Below are 6,662 nucleotides of genomic sequence, written 5' to 3'. Positions count from 1 at the left end.
TAGGTTGTTTCTATATTTTGGCTATCGTAAATAATGCCGCACTGAACACAAAAGTACATATATCTTTTTGAGTAGTGTTTTTGGTATTTTTGTTTGTGTGTTTGTCTTTTTATTTTTTTAAAGATTTTCTTTATTTATTCATGAGAGGCACAGAGACATAGGCAGGGGAACCTGATGCAGGACTCAATCCCAGAAACCTGGGATCATGCCCTGAGCTGAAGGCAGATGCTCAACTGCTGAGCCACCCAAGTGTCCCTTGTTTAGTCTTTTGTTGTTGTTGGTTGTTTTGATAAATATTTAGACATGGAATTGCTGGCTGAATCAAATTAACATGCCCAAAAACAGTGCATGAGGATTCCCTTTTCTCCACATCCTTGCCAACATTTGTTATTTCTTGTGTCTTTTTTATTTTTTAATAGTAACCATTCTAACTGGTGTGAGAGGATATCTCATTACAGTTTTGATTTGCATTTCCCTGATGATTAATATTGAACATCTTTTCAGGTGCCCATTGGCCATTTGTATGTCTTTGGAAAAATGTCTATTCAGATCTTCTGCCCATTTATTAGTTGGGTTTTTTTGTTTTGTTTTGTTTTTTGGGTTTTTTTTTTTTGTCTTGCTATTGAGTAGTATGAGTTCCTTATGTATTTTGGATATTAGACATTAATCAGATAATGTGATTTGCAAATATCTTTTCCCATTCTATATGTTGCCTTTTCATTTTGTTGATAGTTTCCTTTGGTCTGCAAAAGCTTTTTAATTTGATGCAGGCCCACTTATTTACTTTTGCTTTTGGTATCAGATTCAAAAAATCACTGCCAAGACCTACATCAAGAGGCTTACTGCCTGTGTTTTCTTTTAGGAGTTTTACATTTCAGGCCTCACATTCAAGTCTAATCCAAATCTTTGTATATGGTATAACATAGTGGTCCAGGTTCATTATTTTGCATATGACTGTCTACTTTTCTCAACACCTTTATAGAAGAGACTTTTTCCCACTATATATTCTTGGGTCCTTTGTCATAAATTAATTGGCCATATATGGGTGGGCTTTTTTCTGGGCTATTTTGTTTCACTGTTCTATGTGAATGTTATGCCAATGACATACTCTTAATTACTGTAATTTTACAATATAGTTTGAAATCAAGGAGCATGATGACTTCAACTTTGGTCTTCTTTTTCAAGATTCCCTTGTCTATTCAAGGTCTTTTATGGTTCTATGCAAATTTTAAAATTGTTCTATTTCTGTGAAAAAAGCCATTAGAATTTTTTTTTTTCAAATGGCTGCTTGGAGTTTATTTTTTCACTTGGTGCAAGGCACATGGTTCCAGGGTATCAGGAAGGCTTGTGGATGGCTTGGATAAAAAAGAATGGGAAAAAAAAAAAAAAGAATGGGATTCTCTCAACTTCCTTTTGGTGTTTTACTATTTTGATATAAAAGAACCCAACTGCTTTTGCTTGGTGCAGCCTGCCTAATCTAAGGGGAAGGAGAGGAAGGGAAAGGAAGGGCACTGATGGGCCTAGCACCTCCTGGAGCCTGGTGTTGGCTTTGCCAGGCTGGCCACCAGGCTGCTTCCTCATGGCTCCCAGAACAAGTTACAGGTGATCATGCTACTGGAGGCCTGAGAAGATTCTGAACATTCTGGGGACTTCTGTAGCCATGAATGGGAAAGCGGACTTCCTGAAAAAGAAGCTTGCCCACCAGTGACCCAGGTCAGCCTTGGAGAGACTTGGGTGGTGAGGGATGGCTTCCCCAGCATACTCTGCACTTCTGCAGAAGCAGTTATTGGAAGTGGAGCCTAGTTGGCACCAGCAATAGTCATGGGTGGCCAGGAGTGAGCTGCTGTCACTTGTGGGCTGATGGAAACCTCGGCGGTGACACCATGCAGGCCTTGGCGGGTGATCACAAGTGGTGGGGATGGCCATGGAGCCCATTTGCAGAGGAGACTGCAGAAGGCTGTTTCTCAACTGAAGCTGACATTGGAATTTTTAAAATTTTATTCTAGGATAATTCTTTCAGATGGAAAAAATCCTATTCTTGAAAGGAGAAACAATAGGTACTGATGCAAAGTGAAAGGACAGAGTGAGTGTGCCACCATGGCCTGTTGAATACATGATTCCATTTCCCACCCAATGCAAAAGTTTCCCAAGTCATTGGAATCTTAACAGGAATTTCATTGAATCTGTAGGTTGCTTCAAGTAGTATGGACATTTTAGCAATATGAATTCTTCCAATTCATGAACATTGAATATCTCCATTTACTTGTCTTCAGTTTCTTTCATTAATGTCTTACAGTCTTCAATATATAGATCTTTTACCTCCTTAGTTAAATTTATTTCTGGGTATGTTAATCTCTTTGGTGTAATTATAAATGGTATTGTTTTCTTAATCTCTCTGATAGCTTATTATTATTGAATAGAAACAACAGATTTTTGTGTATTGGTTTTATATCCTCTAACTTTATTGAATTCATTTAGTGGTTCTAATTGTATGTGTGTGTATGTGTAGTCTTCAGTATTTTCTATGTATGAAATGTCATCTGCAAATAATGACAGTTTCATTTCTTCCTTTCTAATTTGGATACATTTTATATCTTTTTCTTGCCTAATTGCTGTGGCTAGGACTTATTTTTTTTCTTCTTCTCTCTCTCTCTCTCTCTCTCTCTCTTTTTTTTTTTCTTTTAGGACTTTCAATACCACGTTGAATAAAAGGAGTGAGTGGGCAGCCTTGTCTGGTTCCTGATTTTAGAGAAAACATTTTCAGCTTTTCACTTTGGAGTATGATGTTAGCTGTGGGCTTGTTGTGTACAGCCTTCATTATTATGTTCCCTCTACACCCACCTTGTTGAGAATTTTTAACATAAATGATAAATTTTGTCAAATGCTTTTTCATCTATTGAGATGATCATGCTATCTTGCTCTTTCATTTTGTTAATGTGCTGGTGTATCGACTGATTTGCAGAAGTTGAACCATCCTTGCATACCTGGAATAAATCCCATTTAATTGTCTATATGATTCTTTTAATGTATTGTTGAGTTTGGTTTGCTAATATTTTGAGTATTTTTGCATGTATATTCAATAGGAATATTGGGCTATAAATTTCCTTTCTTGTGCCATCCTTATCTGGTTTTGATAACAGGGTAACGCTGGCCTCAAAATGAGTGTGAAATTCCTTCCCCTTCTCTTTTTTTGAATTTGAGAAAGATCGTTATTCTTTGAATATTTGGTAGAATTCACCAGTGAAGCTGTCTGGTCTTGGACTTTTTGTTGTTGTTGGGACATTTTTTATTACTAATTCAAATTTCCTTATTAGTAACTGTTTTTGTTCAGATTTTCTATTTCATCATGATTCAGTCTTGGTAGGTTGTATATTTCTAGGAATTTCTTCTAGAACCCATTTCTTCTAGGTTATCCAAGCTGTTGGCCTAAAATTGTTCCTATGTGTTTCTGTGGTATCAGTTGTAACATCTCTTTCATTTCTGATTTTTGAGTCCTCTTCTCAGTCTCCCCTCTGCCCCGTGAGTCTAGCTAGAGGTTTGTCAATTTTCTTTCCAAAGAGCCAGCTTTTATTTTCATTGATCTTTCCTACTGTCTCTTTAGTCTCTATTTATTTCTGCTGTAATCTTTCTTTCTTCTGCTAACTTTGGCCTTCATTTGTTCTTCTTTTTCTAGTTTCTTGATGTGTAAAGTTAGATTTTTTGAGACTTTTCTTGTTTTTTGAGATAGGAATTTATCACTCTGAACTTGTCTCTTAGAACTGCTTTTGCTGCATCCCATATAGTGTTATATTCCCATTTTCATGTCTCAAGGTATTTTTTGTTATCTCCTTTGATCTATTAGCTGTTCAGTAGCAAGTCATTTAATCTTCACATATTTGTGAATTTTTAGTTTTCTTTGTATAATTAATTTCATACCAGTGTGGCTGGAAGATACTTATATGATGCATTCATTTCAAATTTATTAAGACTTGTTTTGTGGCATAATATATGGTGTATTTTGGAAAATGTTCCGTGTGCTTCTGAGAATAATGTGTATTCTGTTGCCTTAGGGTGGAATGTTCCATAAATATGTTAAGTTTACCTGGACTAACATGTGTAAGGCCAATGTTTCTTTATTTTCTGTCTGGATTATTTGTCCATCAATGTAAGGCCCTACTATTGTTATATTGCTATTTCTCACTTTATTCCTTTTTTAAAAATTTAAATTTTAGTTAACATAGAGTGAAATATTGGTTTGTGGAGCTATTTCTCCCTTTATTCCTGTTTAATATTTGCTTATATACTCAAGTGCTCCTAAGTTGGGTGCATAAATATTTACAAATGTTATATCTTCTTGTTGGATTGACCCTTTTATCATTATGTCATTAGTCTTTGTTTTAAAGTCTAGTTTATCTCATTAAGTTTAGCTACTCTAGCTTTCTTTTGTTTTCCACTTGCATAAAGTATCTTTTTCCATCCCTTTCACTTTCAGTCTTGTGTGTTCTCATATATATAGTGAGTCTCTTGTAGGCAGCATAGAGATGGGTCTTGTCTCTATCCATTTAACCACTCTATGTCTTTCGATTCGAGAATTTAGTCCATTTATGTTTAAGGTAATTATGGATAGGTATGTATTTATTGACATTTTGTTCATTGTTTTTGTAGTCTCTCTCTGTTCCTTTCCTCTTCTCTTGCAATCACAAAAATTGGGGCACCAGGCTGGATATGAGCTCCTTTTGGGGGGACTCCAAATATAGCCTGAAGAGACTAGGAATGGAAGCTCCCCTGGCCTCCAGAGCCAAGTGATCCAGAGGCATGCCCTAGGTGGCAGCACAAAAATTGAGACACTAGAGGCATGTAAAAGCTCCCTTATGAAAGATACTGGTGCTCTGGAGCATGGTAAAGGCAGATTGCAAAGATGGAACCTGCCAGTTTCCTCTCTGGAATGTTTCAGTAGGCTCCTAAGTATATATTCAGTTTGAAGCTGCTCCTTAGGCCAGTGTTTTAAAAGAAGCAGGTGACTCTCCTTCATTTTCAATCTGAGTACTATCAGCTGCTTCTGAGTCCTGTAAGAGCACTTTCTCAGATCCCTTCAGTCTTGTGGATCTTGGGATGCAGGCCCTGTTGGGTTTCAGGTGTATGTTTTGGGGAATTGTCTCTCAAGTGTGTCTTAAAAGCTGGTATACCTGATGTGGGTTTGAACCCATTGCTCCTCAGGGAGAAGCTCCAGATTTTGGGTTCCTTCCAAGTGGTCAATCACTGTGCCAGGGGTGGGCTTTATGGCAAAGTTGTGTTCCATCTCTTCTACATGGTTCCAAGTGATTTTCTTCTTGTTTGCCAGGTGTACGTATGATTGTCACTCAGCCAGCCTTTGCTTTTTCAGAGGAAATTGTTCCACTGTAGCTTGATTCAGTGGGTCTGTGGGAGGAGGTAAGTTCAGGGTTTACTACAGCCCCACTTGGACCTAGAAATTCTCAGCATTTGTTTGTATAAGTGGTCTTCATAACCCTATGGGTAAACTGTCCCTTATTTAAAAAAAATTATTTTATTTATTTATTCATGAGAGACACAGGGAGAGAGAGCAGAGACATAGGCAGAGGTAGAAGCAGGCTCCCTGCAGGGAGCCCAATGCAGGACGGGATCCCGGGACTCCAGGATCATGCCCTGATCTGAAGGCAGACACTTACCTGCTGAGCCACCCAGGCTTCCGTTTTTTTCCTTCTAAAGGAAAAAACAGTCTTTCATAGGGTTATATTCTTTATCAAAATTAAGAACACATCTAGGAGGGCTATTCATCAAAAGCTCTTTTCATAATAACTATTCATTCTACCCAAGTGGAAAAAAACTACTTCTGCAAAGGGAGAAAGATAAAATGGAGGATTTCTGCATTGCAGCAGTTGGAGAAATGAAGTAGAACAGCTGACTAATCAACACTAAAATTCATAAAAACAATTTTCAACAGCATAAAAAGTGGCATTTTATTCTACTCTAAGTACTGGTTGTATCTTAACTAAGCAGTTTACTAGTTTTAATTTCATCTGGAAACAAATTTTTTGACAGGCCTATTAAATAGGCTAGAGTTGAAGCCATCTTATAATCTTACTTTTGCTTTTACTAAAGCAGTACGTCCAAGACTACCAGCAAATAATTTTTTGAGTTGAAATTACACAATGCTGCCAGACGGTATTTTGATCTTGTCAGTGGCTCCCTGATACTTACTGAATAAAATTTAAACTCCTTGCTCTGGCACTGAAGACCCCAGACCCCTACAATGTACCTATTTCAAACTTGCCTTACTTACAAATTCCTTTAGTCTTCCCAGCTCTTTCACACATCACCCTATCCATGTGATAATAATTTCACAGCCTGAAATAACCTTTTCCTGAGATTCTGTACCATTCAGCTTACCATTCTCATGGTACTATCCAATCTATGTGCAGGTCTTATCAACTTTAGTATGCTGAAACCCTAAGCCCAAGTATGTATGTATGTATGTATGTATGTATGTATGTATGTATATGCTTTATCTTTCATTATCAGACAGAATAGGCATTTGGAATTATTTTTCATTTCTTCCTCTACAGAGAAGTTTTTAAGGCTGAGAGGGAGCAGAAAGAGTAAAGGAGGCATAGGGTCCCTTGTTAATCTCAGTAAATTATATTGAGTGTAATGCTTTCTGGTTT

This window comes from Vulpes vulpes, chromosome 12, assembly GCF_048418805.1.
Source record: "Vulpes vulpes isolate BD-2025 chromosome 12, VulVul3, whole genome shotgun sequence".
NCBI lineage: Eukaryota > Metazoa > Chordata > Mammalia > Carnivora > Canidae > Vulpes > Vulpes vulpes.
Note: the sequence above shows the minus strand (reverse complement) of the source record.